This window comes from Mobula birostris, chromosome 28 (assembly GCF_030028105.1).
Source record: "Mobula birostris isolate sMobBir1 chromosome 28, sMobBir1.hap1, whole genome shotgun sequence".
In the NCBI taxonomy this organism is placed as follows: Eukaryota; Metazoa; Chordata; class Chondrichthyes; order Myliobatiformes; family Myliobatidae; genus Mobula; species Mobula birostris.
In genome coordinates this window covers 25,340,848-25,364,417 of record NC_092397.1, presented here as the reverse complement: position 1 = coordinate 25,364,417, position 23,570 = coordinate 25,340,848, and the positions used below count along the sequence as shown (strand labels likewise).

The window sequence follows — 23,570 nt, the reverse complement described above, 5'->3', positions numbered from 1 at the left end:
TCAAATTGTGGCTGGGTGGGAATATTTCACTGGAAACGTGATTATAATCACAAATTGCGGTAATGCCATTGTGTCCTACCCTGGTTCTGGAGGGGAGCTATGAGTGGAACTGGAATTATACCTTATTTCTGATGGAACCGGTTTTCTTTCAGAGACCAAAGGCAACTTGGATGGTGTGTTCACTGGCCACAAAATACAGTCAGATGTGTGCATGGTGACAGAAGGAAAGAGGTTTCTTTCCAAACTCTATACACTCAGTATGTAGGATCTCATCTCATTTTGTGACAATGACATTGGTGCCAATTTGCACCAGGACCTCTGGATTTTCACTTTAACCCTTGACAAAATACTGCAGCTGCACCTATACATCCTGGATGCTAGCACCGGGGAGACAACACACCATCCTTGTGTCTCTTTTGTGGCCACAGTATCTCCTGCCGGTCTCCACTACTTAGTAAGTAATCTGTGACTATCACACTGCCTGACTTTACCCTTCCGCTGCTACAGGGGAACCGCCAGGGAATCCTCATCTCGTTTCGAACTTCGTAGAATCAGGTACAGGCAAAAGTTTCAAAAAGTGTTTGTGGACTCAAGCTGACTGTCTGAGAACTTCGAGTAAAAACTGTTACACTCTAGACATTGAAAATCACAGAGGTCAGGCCCAGAGGCCAAGTCTTGGCTGGTGTAAATAGAAGGTGACTACTCCGGTTTCCTTCCAGAGACCAAACGCGAGCTGAATGGTGCGTTCACTGGCTGTAAGATACTGTCAATTGTGCACATGGGTAACCGAAGAAAAGAGACGATGTGAGACGGGAGTGACCATGGCCAGGGTCAGGGTCATATCAATGACGGTGATGTCCTTCCCAGAGAGAGCCCGAGTTCATGGCCATAGTCTGAATTACATTGTAAAGACACAGGAATCATTAAGAAATCTCCCTGAAAGCACGTACTACGGGGCTTAATGACAACATTTATCGCATTGTTATGAGACTAGCCATATATGATGAATTATTGTCCTCAAAATCTGCCACATAATGATCTTGCACCTTATGATTTACCTTTCTCCGCAGCTCTTATACTTTGTTCTGCATTTTGTAAGTGTTTCAACTTGTACTACCGCAATACACTGCATTATTTTTTGACCCAGTATGCTATCACACCAACAAGAGGGGAGGCCTGTCAACATCTGACATTCTGCAACATTCAAGGGACAATTTTGAGTTCGGAAATTATTGAGCCTTCAGGAACGAATGATCATAACACTGTTAGTCTCGAAGTACTTTGGGGGAGGATATCAGCAAAAAGGAAAGTCCTTAGATTGAATTTCACAAATAAAAATTTTGTGCAGATGCGGCAAATACCTCAGAATGTAAACTGGAATAAACTGCTTGACATTGTGTCGGATGACGGACAGTGGTATCGATTTAAATAGGAAATACATGTGGTGCAGGAAATGTTCATGCCGAAGGTCAAGAAATGCAAAAAAAAAAAGAGAGCGAAAGAAACAATAGATCAACGACATTGATGAGCAAAGATACATAAAAAATACTGAAGAAAAGACAGCTAAGTAAGGAACACAGAACGATTGGTAATACATTTTCATACAGGGCATATGAAATTATGAGAGCTATAGTCAAGTGGGAAATTCAGATTGCCAAAGAGAGGTTGAGAAGGATATTGCTGATAATATTAAGATTGACAAAGAGATTTTGTCAATACTTCAATCATAAAAGAAATTTTAAGTGGAAATTTAAATGTATTAAGAAAATGTATTAAGAATTTATCACTTCTTAATGTATTAAGAAGTGATAAATTATGCAGAGGAGGACATAGCAGATACTCTTAACTCTTATTTTGCTAAAACATTCACCTGCAAAGATGTTAAAAATAAAGTTGGTGAAGCTGATTCAGAGATCTTAGACAGTAAGTTCCTGCTTCAGCTGAAAAGGCTGAAGATAATTAAATCTCAGTGTCAGACAACAGATATCGAAGGGTAGTTAAAAAAGTCTATGATTAAAAATAAAAACACATAACACGATTTTTTTTTCAAATCTCTGTGAAGATTTATGAAGTCTTTAAGGACTTGAAATGGGCTAAAATTTTCCTGGTACATAACATGGGTGACAGCAGTGAACCCTTTAAGTATTTATCAGTAAGCTTAGCGTGTATCATGGGTAAGGTAAGAGAAACATTAACAAACATCGAGTTGAAAAAGCATCTGATAACAACAGTGATGCAGCAAGTGGGAATAAAAGGATCCTTGTCTGGATGACTGCCGGTGACTAATGGTGTTCCCCAGGGATTGATGTTGGGACCAGTACTTTTTGTTGTATATAAATGATTTAGATGATGAAATAGATTAACTCGTTGCCAAGTTTGCAGATGATGGGTTGATTGGTGCAGGGCAGGTAGTGTTGAGGAACAGGTAGGATGCAGAAGCTCTTCAACAGATAGGGAGGAAGGGCAAGGCAGTGGCAAATGAAATATCATGTTGGAAAATGCATTGTCATACATTTCGGTAGTGGTGATAAATGTGCAGACTGTTTTCTGAAAGGGGAGAATATCCAAAGTCTGAGAGGTAAAGGGACCTTGGAGTCATTGTGTGCAACACCCTAGAGGTTAACTTGGCGGATGAGTTAGTGGTGAGTCAGGCTAATGCAATGTCAGCATTCATTTCAGAGGTTTAGAATACTAGAGCAGGGATGTGATGCTGAGGCCTCACATTGAGCATTGTGTACAGTTTTGTGCTCCTCATCTCAGACGCGATGTACTGACGTTGCAGAGGGTCTAAAGGAGGTTCACAAGGATGATTCCAGGAATGAAAGAGTTATTTCATTCTGGGATTCCAGGAATGAAAGAAGAACATTTGAAGACTCTGGGTCTGTAATCACTGGAAATCAGAAGGATGAGGGACGTTATCATTGAAACCTTTCGAATGTTGAAAGACCGAGACAGAGTAGATGTGGAAAGGATGTTTCCCATGATGGAAGAGTCCAGGACAAGAGGGCACAGACTCATGATAGAGGGGTGTCAATGAAAAATAGAGATGTGGAGAATTTTCCTTAGCCTTAGGCTGGTGAATTCCTAGAATTTTTTTGCTATGTGCAGTTGTGGAGGTCGTTGGGTGTATTTAAGACAGGGATTGATAGGTTCTTGATTGGACATGACATCAAAGCTGATGGGGAAAAGGTCTGAAAATGGGTCTGAACAGGAGAAGGAAAGGATCAGTCATAATTGAATGTTGGAGCAGACTTGATGGGCCAAACGGCCGAGTTCTGCTCCTCTTTCTTATATTGTTTTACGGTCTTCTGTCAGCAGAAAGGCAGCATGGGTTCAGAAAGAGTAAATCATGTTTTACTAACATGTTGAAGATTCATTAAGAGGGAAATAAGATTTAGGATAACAATAAAGAGGTGGTATCATTTCATTGAGTTCAGAAGGATTTTGAGAAGGTCCCAGAAGATGTTCAAAGTGGGTTTCCACAAGAATCATTTTTGGGGCTGCTATTGTTCTTATTTACATTAATGATTTGGATAAGCACAGAACTATTAAACTATTTAAGTTTGCAGATGACACAAATTAGAGAGATGGGCTAATAATCTTCAGGCAGCAGAATCAAAACAGGTAGATCTAAACAAAATCCTGAAGTGGGCAGATAGATGAGAGGTAAAATTTAATGTAAGTAAATGTATAATATTACATATAGGAAGTAGAAGTATCAGATATAAATATACAATGGGGGTCTTGAGTAAGAAAGTGCACTTTATGAGATAAATCTGAATGTCCTAGAAAACATCACTATCAACATCTAGGCAATGCACTGAATCAATTCAGAAGGCTAATATAATTTTCGGCTATATAATACGCTCAGAGGAGCTCAGAGCCAGAGACGTCTCCTTAAGCTGTTTCATACACTTGCGAGGCCACGCCTTGAGAACTGTGTACAATTCTGATCTCCATGTTCTGTAAGGGATGTGAGGGCTCTGGAAAGGTATCCGAGAAGGGCAACTACTCTCATTGCAGGACTGCTGGGTGTGAGCTATGCAGAAAGATTGTGAGAATTGTAGCTATTTGGCCTAAGTTGACATATAATGAGAGGAGATATGATAGCGGTGTTCAGAATCATTGAGAGCAGAGGTAAGTAGGATGCCAACTGCTGCTTCAAAATTAATCCATCAACAAGGAAACATGGAGTCTGATTCAAGGGAGATTTTAAACTAACATCAGAAAGCAATTCTTTACGGAGTGATATGTCAGATACACAATGAACTCAACACTCTCACACAGAAGTATAGGCTGGCAGGTACAGAATGAACCACGCTCTCACACTGGACAAAAAAATCACGTACGTTCGAATGATGTTCGTAGACTTCAGTTCAGCATTGAACACAATCACTCCTCAGAAACTGACTGGAAAACTGAGCCTACTGGGCCTGAACATCTCCCTCTGCAACTGGATCCTAGACTTGCTGACTGGGAGACCTCAGTCAGTCCGGATTGGAAGCATCATCTCCAACACCATCACACTGAGCACGGGAGCCTCACAGGACTGTGTGCTCAGTCCACTGCTGTTCAATCTGCTGACCCACGACTGTGCTGCAACACACAGCTCGAAGCACATCATCAAGTTCGCTGAAAACATGGCCGTGGTGGGTCTCATCAGCAAGAACGATGAGTCAGCATACAGAGAGGAGGTGCAGCGGCTAACGGACTGGTGCAGAGCCAACAACCTGTCTCTGAATGTGAACAACACTAAAGAGATGGTTATTAACTTCAGGAGGACACGGAACAACCACTCTCCGCTGAACATCGATGACTCCTCCGTAGAGATCGTTAAGATCACGAAATTTATTGGTATTCACCTGGCAGAGAATTTCACCTGGTCCCTTAACAGCAGCTCCGTAGAAAAGAAAGCCCAACAGCGTCTGTACTTTCTGCTAAGGATGAGAAAAGTCCATGTTCCACCCCCTATCCTCACTACATTCTACAGATGTTGTATTGAGATCATCCTGAGCAGTTGCATCAGTGTCTGGTTCGATAATTGCACCATCTCTGATCGCAAGACCCAGCAGCGGATAGTGAGGTCAGCTGAGAAGATCATCGGGATCTCTCTTCCCGCCATCAGAGACGTTTACACTACACACTGCATCCGTAAAGCAAACAACATTATGAAGGACCCCACGCACCCCTCATGCAAATTCTTCTCCCTCCTGCCATCTGGCAAAAGGCACCAAAGTATTCGGGCTCTCACGACCAGAATATGTAACTGTTTCTTCCCCAAAGTCATCAGGTTCCTCAATACCCAGAGCTTGGACTGACACCAACCTACCGCCCTCTACAGTACCTATCGTCTTGTCTATTAATCATTGTAATGCCTGCACTATTTTATGCACTTTATGCAGTCCTGGGTAGGTCTGTAGCCTAGTGTAGTTTTGTGTTGTTTTACGTAGTTCAGTATAGTTTTTGTATTGTTCATGTAGCACCATGGTCCTGAAAAGCATTGTCTCGTTTTTAATCTGTACTGTGTATGGTCGAAATGACAACCATAAGTAACTTGTCATGACTTGAAAGGACTGGCAGAGGGGAAGAAGCTGTCCCTCAGTCACTGAGTGTGGGATTTCAGGCTTCTGTACCCTCTGCCTGATGGTAACAGTGAGAAAGGGGCATGCCCTGGGTGCTGGAAGTCCTTAATAATGGACTTTCCCTTTCTGAGATACCGCTCCCTAAAGATCTCCTGGGTACTTTGTAGGCAAGTACCCAAGATAGAATAGACAGGATTTAAAACCTTCTGCACTACTTTCGGTCCTGTGCAGTATCACACTGTATCATAGACTGACAGGTACAGAGTGAACCCCACACTCTCACACTGTACCAAAGACCAGGAGATACAGGAGGAACACCACAATCCTGCAATCTATGCATCTGTTTCTGGCTGTCTTTCTGCGTGCTTCACCTATGAATCTGTCAGTTTGTCTGTCAGTCTCAGTCGGTCGGTGGGTCGGTCTCTCTCAACCTCTCCCTCTCCCTCTGTCTCTCCCTCTCACTCTCCCTCCCCCTCCCCCTCTCCCCTTTCATCCTTCCCCCCCTCCCTCTTCCCCACCCCTGCCCCTCTCCACCCCTCCCCTCTCTCTCTTTCCCTCCGCACTCCCCTTCCCCTACACCTCTCTGCCACCCCTCTCCACCCCTCTCCCTCTGCCCCGCTCCTTCTCCCCGCTCACTCTCTCCCTCTCCCTCTCTCCCTCTCCTCTTCTCTCCTCGTATTACTTCCAACAATTTACCTCACGCTTTTTTTTTCTCTCGTTTAGTTCCAGCCGTTATGTACCTATTCATCTGCCAATTCCCAATATGTTTTTTTGTATTAACAGTCTGTCCAACCCTTTGCAGATTGAAAAAAATATTCTCGAATTGTTTTGACCTTTGACAGTTTTGAGATACCCATTAAATGATCTTCCATCAGCAACATGACACAAAAAATGCTGAACTCAGCAGAGTTCTTTGTGTTGCCCTGGTTTGTCAACATCTTCAGATTTTCTGTTGTTTCTATATTAGCAACGTGCTTATTTTACCGTTTCCATCCGGTTCTCGGTCTCTCTACAGTATCTTTGTTCGAATCTGTGTTTGTGTATTTCGATTTGTATTGACTTCATTAATTACAGCCTTCATATACAAGAAAAGTAAAAATCTTTGTTATGTCTTTGTCTGAAAGCGCAATGTGCAATTTATAATAATTTATAATAAATAGTATGTACAACGGGATAGTCACTATAACATAGCAATACGTTTTTGAAATTGTTTCTGTGTGTGTGTGTGAGAGGGAGAGAGAGAGAGAGAGAGAGAGAATAGTATTGAATTGCAGTGTTTGTTCAAGCAACTGTAATTAAACAAGTTAGTGAGGTGTATAACCGTATCTCGGGAGACGAATCCTTTGTATAAATCTGGGCGATAGGAATGTATAAGCTGTCTGCCGGAGCTGTGAATACAGGAGCAACAGGAGCAGATTCTCGCTGAAATGGTGTATCCGGTCATCTGGCGGGTAGAAGCCTTTTACTATCCTTTTATTTCAGCCTTTGGAATTCCCGGTAAGCCGCAGTGTCAGCTGCCGTGGGATGTTGAAGTTTAATCCCAATGATGTGATTGATCCTGCCGCTGGTTTAAACTCGCACATTCCAGTCCCAGTATTCCGCATTTCAGGAATGGAGCGGAAACGCCGGGACTATAGATGCTGGGATTTCTATCTAAAAACAAACTGCTGCACGAAGTCAGCGAATCTGCCGATTTCTGTGGGACTGGGCTGGTCAGGCAGCGTTCTTCCAGCGGTTTGTGATTAATATTGAGATGTTCGACTCTCTGCTTTTGGTCATACAGTAGCTGCACTGCATTTGCAAATACTGTGTTTTCAGCCCACGGAACTTATACCAATTGATAGTCTTCATTTGAATGTGAGAGATTATCTACTTAGGAACAACAATCAAACCGTCGACTGTAATAACACTTTAGCAAATGTGAGGAGTTCCGTGTTGTAACACGGAACAGTTGCGGATTTTCAGTAAATGTCTGCGATATGACCGAATATAAAGCAGTTGATAGACAACACAATGAAGTCGATGCTGAGTCAATTAACACAACCGACGTGGTGTTTCATAGTTATCAATACTGTGAAATGTATTCCATTATATCTACACCTGACACGGTTACAGACATCTGACTACGGCACCGAGTTTCAGTTTTTTTTTTAAATAAAAGGAGTTTGAATTTCTCTCAACTGCTTCCCTGTGTTGGATTCAATGGGAGGCGTCATGTCTGTCTGTGAGGTTGTGTCAGACTGCGCTGTATCTGTTGGACTCAGTCAATATTCTGTTGTAAAGTCAGTGAGGTGGCAAATGCTGGAATAGGAAACAAACTCTAAGCCCCAAACAGCTTGTAGGAAAGAGAAACCAGTTAACACTCGTGTCAGGGGTCTCCCTGAGAACAGTTCCGAGGAGAGATACTTTAAATGTTTTCCACATATTCTGTTTTGCCTGGATGAGTGTTTTTGTTCCATCCTTCGGCTGTTCTGTCGCTGACAGGGATCGCCATGGAAGTTGATGATTGTCTGATGGAAGAATCTCGCCATCAGCGTCCGGATTTATTCATTTCATCCAGACGCGACGCTGACGGTGCCAGGAGAAACTTCTCATTTAGTAGTGACTCTGAGGAGGAATTTATCCAGTTTTAGGGCTTTCCGCTGCCACTTCATATTTCGGCTATCAGTAAGTAATCCGTAGTCAGATCATACTGACTTTATTTTACTGTGTAAACTGCTTCAGTCTCCGCCACCTCTGCGCCCTCTCTCCGCTAAATGCTACAATAAAGTAAAATTACAGAATCCCCTCAAACTGCTGCATTGGCTTCTGCTCAGTATTTTCTCAACTTTCTGTTCTCTGTCTCTCTTCCAGCGAACTTGGTGGCGATTGTGATCCTGTACCGGGGAAAGTGCGGTCTCTCCAAATGTATCACACGCTACCTGGTGGGAACGGCAGCGGCCGATCTCCTGAACGTAATCTCCGATCCGCTGCTTAGGTGGACTGCTCGGATTTATTTCCCCCGATCATTCCTGAGAATCACTCCTGTGTGCAGAGTCGGTCTATTGGTGGTTAATGGGAGCATTGCGATCTCAGTCTGGCTGACTGTCGCTTTCACCGTCGATCGATTTGTGGCTATTTGCTGTGAGAATCTGAAAACAAAATATTGCACCGAGAGAACGGCGGCTATGGTTATCGGGACAGTGAGTGTGCTGGCCTGTTTGGAGAGTGTGCCCTGGGGCTTTATAGACGGGCCTAGAGAAATAATTGACGGTATTCCCTGGGATTGTGCTCTTACACCGAGCTTCGCAAACTCTCCTTCATGGGCAGCATTTGAGTTGTTTGACCTTATTTTAACCCCTTGTGTCCCATTCTTTCTGATTTTGCTCTTCAATATTCTGACTGTCAGGCGGATTCTAGCGGCCAGTCGAGCCCGCAGGGGGCTCCGGGGACAACAGGCGGGAGAGAATGACAAGGACCGGGAGATTGAGAACCGACGCAAATCCATCGTTCTGCTCTTCAGCATAACCGGTAGTTTCATATTGTTGTGGGGAACAATGGTGGCTTTTTATATCTACAGACGGATTTCAATGAGTTTTGTTGATTCTGTCACGGATCCCCGTTACATCACAGAACACACAGCAGAAATGCTGCAGGTTCTCAATTCCTGCACCAATACATGTATCTACGCCCTGGCTCAGAGCAAATTCCGAGAGGAACTGAAGAATGCGGTGAAATACCCACTGAATCCGATTTTGAAACTCATGAAACGTTAGAAATAAATGTTGTGAAGTTTTACGATTCAGCTGCCTTCATGCTCCCTGTTCTGTACCCCAACTTGTGGGTAAATGGAAACAATGTGATGAACAGAGTTGCAAAACAAACTCGAGAAAATCTGCAGATGATCGAAATACAGAACAACACGAATATAATAAGATCCTGACGAAAAATCTCGGTGACACACAAGATGCGATCTCGGCCGAAAATGTCGACTCTTTACTCCCTGCCTCACACAAAATGCTGGAGGAACTCAGTAGTTCAAGCAGTATCTATGGAAAAGAGTCAATTGTCGACGTTTCCGGTCGAGACCCTCATCACAGACTTGTCTATCTGTTTTTGGCTGTCTTTTTGCCTGCTTGACCTATCAATCTGTAAGTTTGCCTCGGTCGGTCGGGCGGTCGGTCCCTCTACCTCTCCTCGCCCTTCCCCTTCCCTCTCTCCTCATCCCCCTCCCCCTCCACCTCCCCGTGTTCTTCTCCCCTCTCCCTACCCCTCTCCGTCTTCACCTCCATCTGTCCCCTGTTCCCCGTCCCCGCTCACTCTCTCCCTCTCCCGCTCTTTCTCTCCCTCGCCTCTCTTCTCCACGTCTTACTTCTAACAACTTACCACACGCTTTTCTTTCTCTCGTTCATTTCCAGCCGTCAAGCAGCTATTCATCTGCCAATATCCAGTATGTCTTCTTTGTGTTATTTAACAGTCTGCCCAATCCTTTGCAGATTGAAATATTTATCCTTGATTTCTTTTAACCTTTGAGAGATTTGAGATACCCATTAAATGCTCTTCCATCAGCAACATGACACAAAAAATGCTGGAGGAACTCAGCAGAGTTCCTTGTGTTGCCCTGGTTTCCAACATCTTCCGATTTCCTCTTTTTTCTATGTTAGCAACGTGGTTATTTTACCATTTCCATCCGGTTCTCGGTCTCTCTACCCTATCTTTGTTCGAATCTGTGTTTTGTATTTCGAATTGTTTTGACTTTATTACTTACATCCTTCATATATATGAGAAGTAAACATCGTTACGTTTGTCTCCGTCTAAATGTGCAATGTGCAATTTATAGTAATTTGTAATAAATAGCATGTACAACAGGTGAACTCCTGCCTGGTCAGCTTGGACCAGGAGAAAGCCTTGGACAGGGTATCGCACACGTGCTCTCAAAAATGGTATTTGGGGAGGGAATCCGGAGTTGGATCAGACTGTTCTACACAGACATCCGTAGTGCAGTTCAGGTCAAAGGGTGGGAAACAGACAGCTTCCCTATCAGGTCTGGAGTCAGGTTTGTGTGCTGCATTGATCTCTTCGCCGAAGCCATCAGGAGGGATGAAGGCATAAGAGGGGTGACGCTGCCAGGCAGTGGAGGGACCCAAGTGAAAACCTCCCTGTACATGGACGATGTCACCATCTTCTGCTCTGATCCGAGGTCAGTTCGCAGGCTGATTGGCATCTGCGCGTAGTTTGCGCTAGCGTCGGGGGCCAGCGTCAACCGCACGAAGAGCGAAGCCATGCTCTTCGGCAACTGGCCCGACTGATCCAGTGTCCCCTTAACCGTCGGGTCTGATCACGTGAAGGTGTTGGGGATCTGGTTCGGAGGGGCCGAGGCGTGCAACAGGAACTGGCAGGAGCAGACTGCCAAGGTGTAAAAGAAACTGGGTCTGTGGGGAGGGCGCTCGCTGTCAATAACGGGCAAGAATCTGGTTATCAGATGTGAGGTGCTCTCAGGGCTGCTGTACTTGTCGCAAGTGTGGCCTGTCCCCCACTCCTACAGCTCAGAAATCACCCGAGCTGTCCTCAGATTCGCCTGGGGATCCAAGATGGAGCGGGTCAGACGGACCGTCATAATTGTTGAGGTGATGATAAACATGTGTGTCTGGGCTGAACGTCAAAGGAGTTCGAGTGAGAGAAGCTCGTACTGCAAAGATGGAAATATACTACTCTGAGGGGATTTCAACGGCATAGAAACGGGCACCTTCTTTGCTGCAAGCAGGGAAGAGAGTTTTGTCTTAGGTTGGAGCTGAAGTGGGGAAAAGAAAGAGAAGAGCGAGAGAACAAGAACAGGCTGCGTGACATTGTTCTGATCTCTGACCCCCTCCAACATTGAGATGGGCTTGTTTAGTCGATGTTAAATATTATTCTGATTTGTGTACTGCTACTACTGTAGACATCAATTTTTCCAGTTTTTTGTTCTTTCTGCATTTAAACTGTGCTGGTTCTAATAAAGTATTTTGATTTAAAACGTGTGCTGTTTATCCTTTGTTTCAGAATCCATAATTAAATACCCAGAGCCGAGGCTATTAGATAAGCATATGAATATACAGGGGATGGAAGGATATGAATCACATTCAGCAAAGACTTCACCCGGTGGTGTGGGGATGTGGTGGTACACAGACAGGAGTATCTGTGGACATGAGTGAGATTGTAGGATGTGGGTTATCTCCATCATGCCACGGCCAAGGACGTTTCTGAGAAGGTACAGGCTATTCTGAAAGGGCAGGGTAAACAGCGAGAGTTTGTGGTGCATTAGAACGCACAACAGAGAGACATAGTCCTGCAAAATGAATTTAAGGAGCTGAGCAGAAAGATCAGAAGTTAGGACCTTCGGGTGGTGATCTCTGGATTATTTCCTTGTGAGGTAAGAGATTGTAAGGTCGTGCAGTTAAATGTCTGGCTAGCAATCTGGTGCTGGAGGGAGGACATCGGGTACTGGGCTCTCTTCCAGGATAAGTGAGACTGGTGTAAGGACAGTGAGGAACTAATATTTACACAGAGAGGTTTGCTGGGGCTACCCTGGCAGAGTTTAACATGTGGAAGCGATGGACGGAGGTGTGGGGCTGGGAGTGGTGCTGGAAATCAGAGCTATAGGTCTGAAAGTAGCATTGAGCAGAAGGTAGCCACGAGGTCGAGGAACACAAAAAGCAAGTCCAGAGGGAGCCACGTTAAAGAGCACGGTGGCACCGAAGGGCTGAAGCGTGTTTATATCAGTGCAGGGTGGAGATCAGTTGAGGCAGACGTACGTAGAGCCTGGATTAGTACATGGCACGGTGATTCAGCCATTACAGAGATATGGCTGAGAGAAGTGTAGTACGCACAGCTCAACATTCCAGGATTCAGATCATTCAGACAGTCCAGAGGGAGGTAAAACAGGTTGGGGAGCTGCACTACTGATCAGACAAAATGTCACAAGGTCCAGGTCATCCCAGAGGCTCATCAAGTAAGACAATGTGAGTAGAACTCAGGAATAAGAAAGGCGCAATCACTGTGCATGCATTACATGAAGGGTCCCTATATCCAGTAAGAGAAAGAAACAGACATGTCGTCAGGTTATAGGCTGATGTAAAATGAATAGGCAGCTACAGTGGGTGAATAATTATCTCAAAATGACTGAGACCCCATTGCCCTCTCAGACTTGGTTGGACATTATTTGTTAGGTGTGTTCAAGAAGGTTCCTGATACAGTGTGTCGATGCTCCACCAAGTCGAGGGACGTACTTGACTTAATATTGGGAAATGAACCCATGACATGTTTGGAGTTTCATTGGGAAATATATAAGGATTACAATTCTGGAGGTTTTCAGATGGTTATTGATGAGGACAAGGCGGGACCTGCAGGGCGATGAATGGAAATTTGCGGAAGTCTAAGTACAGCAGAATTGGACAGGAATCGTAGAGAGTATTCTGGGAGTTGAAGTTGCTGGTTAAGTCCATGTCTGACATGTGAGAGACACTTACAGTCCAGCTGTCAGAACTAAAGGCTTCTCTGTTTTTGTGCGGAAGGTAGAGAATAATGGTGATATTCAGGAGCTCACGGTGATGGGAGATATTGCATTCAGTTAAAATAAAATGAAAGGGGCCATATTGTCGTTTTAGCAGTTGAAATTGGACGGGTCTACAGGGCTATAAAGGAAACAAGAAACCAATCCTGCTGCAAATCAGGAGAGTGAAAGGTGACCAGCATATGTCTTCAGTGAGGAGGGTTAAAGACAATGCCAAGACACTTCATACATATACCGAAAACAACAGAGCACCAGGGAGACGGCAGGGACACTCAAGGACAAAGGCGGGAGTTTTTGCCTGGATCCAGAGTTAGCAAGCGAGATACAGAATGAATACTTTACATTGATGCTTACCCAGGAGAAGGACCCGCTGGAAAGTGAGTCATGAAGGGGTATGGTGATACTCTCAGGCGTGATAATTCTAAGAGGGGATCCTGTCCGGTCTTTCAACCAACAAAGAGTATTAAGCTGAGTAAATCCTTTGCGGGATTAATCAGTTGGTGGACAAAGACCACATGCAAGCATGCAGTTTAAACTGGCCTCACGGTCAACACACACAGAGTGAACTGGGGGGTGGCTGTTCTTCTGTTATACTTTTCACTGTTTATTTTTTAATTACTTCAGCCTCGTGGGCAGAGGATCGCAGGGACATGTGACAAAATTATTCTTTCTAATCTGACTGTGCTTTCCATCTGGGACACACAGCCTGCAGCGCTGATGGGAACAACCAATCAGAGTCATAAAACAAGAAATGGACAGATCCTTCGGAGAAATGGCCTGTTGAGCTGTGGGAAGAGATTGGGGAACGGGGCAGTGAGAATGTTGTATCAGGAGCTGGTATAGGCTTGATAGGTTGAATGGTCTACCCCATTCCACAACGATCCCTTACCCACTAAAGGTCTGAAAAACTCCGTGTGGTCTCCAGGAGACTTCTAATCTACTCAAATGTATATGGTCAATTCGTGTAAAACGGACACACTTCTGTATCGGCATTACCACTGCATTCCAAACACACTGAACTGCCAGAGCACAGTACAGGTCAGTGAGGACACAGACCAACACAAGACTCTGATACAAGTACAGAGATTTATCAAAACATAACACTGATGACACAGAGCTGGTCAATCCAAGCATTGTAGTGTAACTCTGACCTATTGACATTATGAGCATCTTACTGTAAGGGCCTTTACAAGAAGAGGCACCGCACTGTGAGAAGATCGATGTTTACAGCAGCCCGCACCGTACCGGAAGGGCACAGACTTGCACAACAGCTGGCACCGTACAGTAAGGGCACAGACCTTTACAACTGTTGCCAACATGTTGTTAAGAGATAGACTTTTATAGTAGTTGGGCATACAAGACCTTCATAGCCACGGAACAGTACCGGAATGACACAAATACTTAACTGGCTTTGTGCTGTGTGAATGCCTGCGAAGAAGTGACAGTTAACAATAATACACTGCGCACTGCGTTCTATGACAAGCCCACTGAGCTGAATTAACACAGCACAACATGGAGGGACACAGACCCCAACAACACCAGCACCACTCTGTGGGACCGCAGATTTCCAGCACCAGCCCATTTGCTGTATAGATGACACTGTGAAGACATGGCCGAACACAGTCCATCCTCCGCCCGCCGTGTACACCAGCTGCATACAACACTGGAAGAACACAGAACTGTACAAATCAGCTCGGGACTGCATGTTCATTACTCAGTATAATTCCAACACTACACTGTAGTGAGCCGGACAAGAAGGAAAACACTAACCAAACACATTATTGCTGGGAGACAAACTGCTACAGCTTATCATGGAGAGTAAAAGGACGGTGTATCTCTGGTATAAACAGGCCCTGCACATGATACTGCACAAGAACAGTCAGCAGTCGACTACAGGAACAATGAAATTTACAGTATCTAAACCTTCGACACCAGAAAAGAGACCAATAAAACTCTCCTCAGTGTTAGAGTGCACGCAGACCTGAACACACCTTACATTGTACTCCACCGTTGAAAACTAATACAACCCCAGTGCTTCAAGCTTTGAGACTTGTACAACCTTGACGCTGAACTGCAGTTCATGGAGACCTTCATTCACCTCGCTCCAACTGGGATTCTTTCAAGATAGAACAGAGAGTTGATAAAGGGAAACCTGGATATGTTGTACGCTTCACTTTGTAAATGCTTCTGAAATAGCAGCAGTAAAAAGAAGAACAGAAACGTAGGCAGGTTATAGAAAGTTGTAAAAACAACAGAGTAGTGTGTGACTGTAATTCCACAATATTGACTGTGTTTCATAATGTAGGGGCTTAGAAGAACAGAATTTGTTGGCATCCTGGAAAGATTTACCAGCATTTACAGCCTATACTATGCAGATATGTGAAAATGTAGTATGTCGTCTATAAAATTGACATACTTGTGTAGATGTACAGTGAGGAAACTCCTGACTGGGTTGTATCATGGTCTGGTATCGACACACCAATGCCCTTGAATGGAATAACCAGTGAAAAGTTCCACAACACGTAGTCCTCTCCACCACTGAGCACATCTACAAGGAGCGCTGTCACAGGAAAGCAGCATCCATCATCAAAGACCCCATCATCCGGGTGATGCTCTCTTCTCGATGCTGCCATCAAGAAGGAGGTACAGGAGCCTCACGTCCCACAACACAGGGTCAGGAATAGCTATACCCCTCAACGTTCAGGCTTTTGAAGCAGAGGGGATAATTTCACTCACCCCAACAATGAACTCACAATACAACTCTGAGATTCGTCTTCTCCAGATAGCCTTGAAATGCAGAAAAAAAGCGAAATGAAAGTCGTTGAATGAAACGACACCACACCCCGTATGAAAAAAAAAACTCGTAAACCCCAAATTCTCAACGTCACCATCGCACAAAACTAATAGATTGCCCACCCGTACACAGCATCTAAAGCATCAAACCCCTAATCCCCAAGCTCCTCCTACACAGAAAATAACGACAATAACAACAAACCCTCACCACTCCCTCGCACATAAACTCTAACAGATCACTCACATGTGTGAACGCCAACAAGAATATTAGACCTCAAATCCCACCCCCCCAGAATAAAAATAACATGACGCCAACAAGAAAGTAAACACTTAAAAAAAAATCTGAAGGAGAACAATATAAACTACAGTCATCACGTAAGTCTTCGAATTTCGAAAATATCCTCCGTCAGCATCTCGGAGCTCGTACTCTGTACAGCGACAGCTCGTACGCAGTCCTTCTGTGGGGCCTCACAACCGACGCGCCCTCTCGTCGTGGACTGACTAAAATTGACAAGGACAATCCCAGTGTATATTTTCAAGAAACAGGTTCCACCGAGACTCGAACTCGGATCGCTGGATTCAGAGTCCAGGGTGCTCACCATTACACCATGGAACCACATGTATTAACTACGAATGACAAAAAGAAGATGAAAATTGGGGGACAGTAGTATGTGATGACACGTGTACATTTTGACAGTAAATTTACATTGAACTTTGAACTTCATGGGGGATGTCTTGTGAGGACAGGTTGAGGAAGGGAGCAGTTTTGTCTTTGGAGGGAGCAGGATGACAGGTGACTTGAAAGAGGTGCACAAGATGATAGAAGGCATATATCGAGTAGACAGCCAGAGCATTTTTTTTTCTCTGGTGGAAGTGGCAGAAACGAGGCGGGGGGGGGGGGGGTTATCATTTTAAGGTGATTGGAGGAATATATAGCAGTGGGGGATGCCTTAGGTTCTTTTTTTCACTCACAAAAAAAAATGGACTTCTCAACTAGGAGTACTGTTAGAAGCAGATATATTAGAGATATTTAAGTGACATTTTATTGGGTTATGACCCTTGCAACTGAGGAATTTCTGTGGGAGACTATTTTGATAACAGTCATCCCCAGATAAAAATCTTGGGGTATTTACTAAACTGAGGGCAAGCTAATGAGACCTGTGTTTGTCATGAAATGGGGAGAGTAGAGACTGGGAGCTGCTGTCATTGTGTAAACTCACATCTGACCTCTAAGATTTATTTACAGTCGAGCGGTTCAAAGATGTTGCAAATTCAGTCAAAAGGGAAAAGGAACCACAAGGAAAGTTCAGGAAGTTGAAATTAGACAAGGCCCTTGATAAATATTCAGCAATATGCAAATTAAACAGAGAATCACTAGTGCAGAATGATGCTAGGGGAGGGGGAATGATTTTGCGCCGCAAGACTTGGGAGAATAGCAAGGCACTTCACACATACATTAAAAACCAGAGGGACAGCACAGAGAAGTTAAGAAAATGGAACAACTCAGGGGCAGAAGACGGAACGTATGCCTGGTGTCAGACGAAGTGGGCAAAGCACCAAATGAATAGTTCATGTCATTAATCCTCAAACTGAAAGTGATGCAGTAAAGAAAGATCAGGGGGATACGCTGATATTCCATGTCATGTTTATAGCATGCTGCTGGGAGCTTCGGGACTCTCACCAGACTGGATGGAATACATTCGAGATTATTGATGTATGAGGCAAGATAGCAGATTTCTGGGGCCGTCATGGATATCTACGTAGATTCTTTTTAATTGCACATGTGACTCTCGCTTTAACTGGTGGCTTAATATCGGGGGTGATAACCTCCGGCCCCGACAAACTTAAGAAATCTCGTTTGGGTGGATGCTGCTCGATGTGTGCCCTGTTACAATTCAGCAGCCCGAAATAGAAAAAAAAAAAAGGAAACACAATATGTGATTAAACTATTAAGCTTTATAATTCTTAATTTGACTATATGGTTAGTAATGAAACAAAAAAAAATGAAAAAGGCCTAATCTTATGAAACAGTCGGAGCGCAATGTCGGAGCTCTCTGATAAGTCGATTGTGCAACATCGGCCTCCTCTGCTCGTCGCTGCCCTTCGGACTCTAGTTCCAAGTCCACGCCGTCCAGTGGTTTACCAAATCTCTCCATTCGCGGCTTCTCTCCTTATCGCTCCCCGGCCAAAAGACCGCGAAAATCTCTCTTTCAGCTCACAAGAAAGAACAACATTCCTAACCCCGTTATCTCTAGTCATAATCCAAACATTGCTGCCACAGAGAGACCATTACATTATCAGTGAAACCCTACAGTATGTTACACACATGTTGTTGCAGAGGACTGGAGGTGGGCCATTTTTTTTCCCCTGTTTAACAAGTGCAATAGAGCCAATCCAGGAAATGGTTGACTCATGCATTATGTTTACATTAATTCTTACTCATAGAATCAACTCACATCGGTAAAGGCATTTTTTTTTTCAGGGTAGCCAACATGGCTTTGTGTAGGTGAGATTATAGTTTACTAACCTGATAATATTTTTATGTAAAACAATTGATTAATGAGAGCCGGGCAGTGGATATTGTCTACATCAAAATTGAAACCTTTCAACAAGGCCTCTCATGGTAGGCTCACCCAGAGCATTTAGGCTCCATGGAGATTTAGTAGAGACTCCATGAAGATTCCATGCAGAAAACAATGGCTGCAGCGTGTTATTCTAACTGGAGATCTGTGAACAGAGGTGCTCCACGAGGTTTAGTACTGCTAACTGAATTTGAACTGAACTGAATTGAATTGAATTGCATTGACATTATTTTTACATCCTTCACGTACATAAGGAGCAAAATTATTTACGTTTCGTCTTCATCTAAATGTGCAATGTGCAATCATAGTAATTTATAATAATTTATAATAAATAGAACAGTCAATGTAATAGAGTGTACTCTCAAATCAGCTGAGTTTATCAGTCTAATACCCTGGTGAAGAAGCTGCCCCGAAGTCTTTTGGACTTAGCTATTATGCTGGGGTATTGCTTCCCAGATGGTAGCCCCTGGAATAGATTGTGGTTGGGAAGGCTTGTGTCCCAATGATCCTACGGGCCCTTCGTACACACCTGTCCTTGTAAATGTCCTAAATCATGGGAAGTTCATAACTGCAGATGTGCTGGGTTGCACCACTCTCTGCAGAGTCCTGCGATTAAGGTCGGTACCATTCCCATACCAGGCAGTAGCAGCCAATAAGTACGCTTCCAATTGTGCCCTTGTAAAAAGTTCATAGGATTTGGGGGCCCATACCAAACTTCTTCTACCGTCTGATGTAAAAGTGGTGCTGTTGTGCCTTTTTCACCACACAGCTGGTGTGCACAGACCATGTGAGGACCTTAGTGATTGTGGATGCCGAGAAATTGGAAGCTGTTTACCTTCTGAACTCCAGATCCATTGATGTCAACAGGGGTTATCGCATCTCAATTCCTCCTGCAATCCGCAACCAGCTCTTTTCTTTTTGCGACATTAAGGGAGAGGTTGTTTTCTTGACACCACTGGGTCAGACAGATGACTTCTTCCCTGTAGGCTACCTTGTTATTGTTTGAGATTAGGCCAATCAATGTAGTGTCGTCGGCGAATTTAATTAGCAGATTGGAGCTGTGGATGACGATACAGTCATGGGTATACATGGAGTAAAGGATGGGACTCAGTAAGCAGCCCTGAGGGGCTCCTGTATTGAGAGCCAGAGGGTTTGAGATGAGGGAGCCCTCTCTTACAACATGCTTGTGATCTGACTGGAAGTCCAGGATCCATCTGCGGAAGGCAGGGTCAAGGCCGAGATGTCAGAGCTTCCTGTCGAGCCTAGATGGAACAATGGCGTTGAATGCTGAACTGCAGTCCAAGAACAGCATTCTCACATAAGCATCCTTCTTCTAATTACAAATTACTATAAATTACACATTGCACATTTAGATGAAGACGTAACGTACAGGGTCTTACTCCTCATGTGAAGAATACAATAAATAAAGTCAATTAAATCCAATTCAATTTGTTTTGTGCGCTTTTTATGAATGGTTTGGATGTGACAGTAGAAGGCATACATAGTTTGCAAATGGTACTGAAATAAGCAGCAGTGTAGATAGTGTAGGTAGCAGTGTGTGGTGAGGGATCGCAAATGGCCTTCAATCCAGGTAAATGTGAAGAACAGCATTTCGGGAAATGAAACCAGTGTACCATTTATACAGTAAAGGCTGGAGCATTGGCAAGTGTTATGGAACGGAGGGGTCTATAAGTTCAATTGCATAGTTCGATAAAAGCAGCGTCACGGGTAGACAGTGTGATGAAGATTTGGTTTAGCCGGACGCCTTCATCAGTCAGGGAACAGAGTGAATAAATGAATAAAGAATTTATTGCAGTTATGTAACACGTGGCTGAGGTGTTTCTGAGAGTATTCTGTATAAATTTCTCCATTCCTTTATAGAAATGGTGGTATTAAATTATAAAAGAATGCAGGATAGATTCACCAGGTTGTTGCTGGAATTGTGGGCCTTTATTAAGAGAAATTTGCATATGCCCTGGAATGTAGATCGAGGAATGTTTTGATACATGTATATACGATCATTAGTAGCATGCATAATGTGTACCTTCGTTGCTTCCCCAGGAAGGGGGTGATTAAAAACAAGAGGGCGTTTGTTTGACACACAGCTGAAAGATTCTATTTTTTTTAATTGAAAGATTTAACCGGATTGCCTTTCTGTATAACAATTAGAGATGGAATATTTTGAATGCATCCAGGAGAGCTTTCTGTGGCAGTACATAAATTGTCTCCCCGGATATTCGGCAGGAGGCGGGGTAAAGTGGAAGCGGACGAGCACTTTGGAACTCGTCAGCAGAGAATACAGGATGTTTCAAATTAGTTCGGAATACGGATATGTTTGGTCTGGAAATGAGGCCACTGTCATTAACTTCATTATCATTGACAGGATCTGTGGATAGAGAGAAGTTACACTACCTTGAAAAAGTATTCAGCCCCCAATCCGTTGTTCATGTAAATGGGTATTACAACTAAGGATTTTGATCAATTTAATTCAGTATCTTTATTTATGAGTCATATGCTCTCTGTCTTCTAATTTCAGCATATAAATTCGGGAAAAATTTGAAGCATGAAAACCTTAAAATATAAAAAAAACTGGAATGATAACAGTTTAAAAGTATTCATACCCCTTTGCTCAGTACCTAGTTGAGTCACCCTGTCACAGATATTAGAGCCAGTATTCATTTTGGATAAGTTTTTCTTAGCACTGTACAACTTGATGAAGCAAGACTTGTGCATTCTTCCTTACCGAAGCTGTGCTGGATTAGATGGGGAGGGCCGGCAGACAAAACTCCTGAGGTCTTGCCAGAAATGTTTGATTTGTTTACCGTCAGGTCTCTGACTGGACCATTGAAAGGCATCAATTTTCATTATTTGAAGCCACTCCATGGTTGACTTGGCCATGCTCTTCGGATTGTTCTGCTATAAGATAAACTTCCTCCCCAGCTTAAGCTTTCGAGGATTTTTATAAAGATCTCTCTGTATTTCTCAGAATTCATTTTCCCATTAATCCTGACTAGATTTCCATTACTTGAGTGCATTCCATAGCATGATGCTATCTCCACTATACCTCACAGTGGACATGGTATAACCTTGCTGATGTGTAGTATTAGATTTACACCACCAACAAACCTTAGATTGAGGCCACAAAGTTCCACTTTAGTCTCATCCGACCAACATACCTTGTTACCCAGTTTTACTGTATCCTCTAAATGATGTTTTATGAAGACTTTGTGGACAAGGGTACAGTTTGAGTTTTTTTTTAAGCCAACTGTTCTACCTTGCCATTCTTCCTCAAAAACTCTATTTGTGAAAACACTTAGACATCTTGGAACCTGGAAAATAATCTCCAGCTGCAGCTACTGACTTTTGCAAGTCACTCAGAGTGACTGTTACTGTCACAGTAGCCTCACCTACAAGAGCTATTCTTCTCCAGTGACTATGTTTAGAGGGGTACCTGACCTCGGTAACTTGGCAGTAGCTTCATGCTTCATATTTTTCCACGCTTCCTACATTCGGCTGCAGTAAATTCTGAGGTATGTTCACTGCGTTTGGGATGATGTTGTACCCTTCCTCAAAAATTTCTGCTTCTCTATGATTATTTTCCTGACTTGTCTTGAAAGTTCTTTTATCTTCAATTTGGTTTGGTCAGCTGCATATCTATCGTACTCTTTGACCTTCCAAAGAAAGGTGTACTAATTATTCAGAATTCATTGAAAACAGGAGATCCTCCAGTTTTCAATATCAACAAATACATGAGTTGTTAAGTTAAATCAGTATATTGCACATATTGCACCTAAGGAAAGTTTGTTTTTTTTTATTTCAAAGGGAGTGAATACTTTTTAAGAATCAAGATTTTGGTTTTAACTCTGTGTGAATATTTGAGAGATTATGTTTTTTTTTTCTTTTGATTTGACATGATGGACAGTGTTTTATTGATTAGCTCAGAAATCCTACTTCTATGTAATTTAAGCTTAGAAAACAAGACTCTAAATGTGGAAATTGTTGTGAAGCTGAATACATTTTTCAGGCACTGCATCTGCAGATAAACCTACATTGATTCACTTCAGCGTGAAGGACTGAGAGTTCAGCATCACCGTATGCCTGTATGTAGGATGGACAGGGACAGCACATCCAGGGAAATCTGAAGGTCAAGATGTATTAAGTGATTAACTGAAAAAAAAAAAATGTTGCAGGGCAAGAACAGCGAAGATTGTAGAGGTCTCTCAATAGCATCAAGAGTGTACAGGAAAAAAAAAAATCAAATGGGCAACCCAAGTCACCAATTATCAGTGGCAACTAAGGTAAAGGATATTGTTAATAATGACATTAATATAAGTACAGTATATTAATAAGAGTTTTATGTCGAATAAATAACTCAGCCTTCCAGCGGGTATGTGGGGTACAGGTATCAATTAAAACTGATGTATCGATGACAAACTCTTCTATCGTCTTTAGGCATGATGCCTGGGCATATCTAATCTGATAGTACTTTATTTATACATTGGTGGTCAGCCCTTCCTGATTGGTTAGTCCTCGTCCTATCAGCTTTTAACTCTCCTACATTACAATCAACTTCCAGTTCTTACTTAGAGCGTGAAGTTCGCCTTAGTTTTTTTTTTTCTTCTTCTTCTTCTCGTTCTATATCAATGGCGTCCTTTACAAATCGGTCCCAAAATCCATTTGCGCAGAAAAGCCGTCTTGTCCTGTCGAACTCAATCCCATTGCCATTGCGATTGCAGTGTTCCACTACTGCTAATTTCTCTGGGTAACTCAGGCCGATACACCTCCTGTGCTCCTTGATGCAGGTTTCCACCATGCGACCGACCTGGTCAATATATGTTGCTCCATATTCATCGCGAATCCTGTAAACGCCAGCCGACATGAGTCAGTCATCTTTGACCATCATAAGCTGTGACTTGTGCTTCCTTATCGATTTGTGGATGGTATTAATCTGAATTTTCTTCAGCATCCTGGAGATCCTTCCAGAATCCATGGAAATATAGGGGAGAACCCGTCGTTACCGTCTTTCTTCCCTATATTTCCAGAGTCTGGAAGGACGGCCTCCATCAAATCTCTTCTTGTTCTCCT

General features: G+C 43.3%; 1 protein-coding gene and 1 non-coding gene across 2 annotated transcripts in view; one reads left to right on the top strand and one right to left on the bottom strand.

The window, feature by feature from the left end:
* The window catches only part of LOC140189166 (uncharacterized), a 751,862-nt gene that overhangs the window by 540,622 nt on the left and 187,670 nt on the right, over window positions 1-23,570 (top strand). The window lies entirely within an intron of this gene.
* On the bottom strand, window positions 16,448-16,519 carry trnaq-cug (transfer RNA glutamine (anticodon CUG)). The gene has a single exon. It is a non-coding gene; the product is annotated as a tRNA-Gln (tRNA).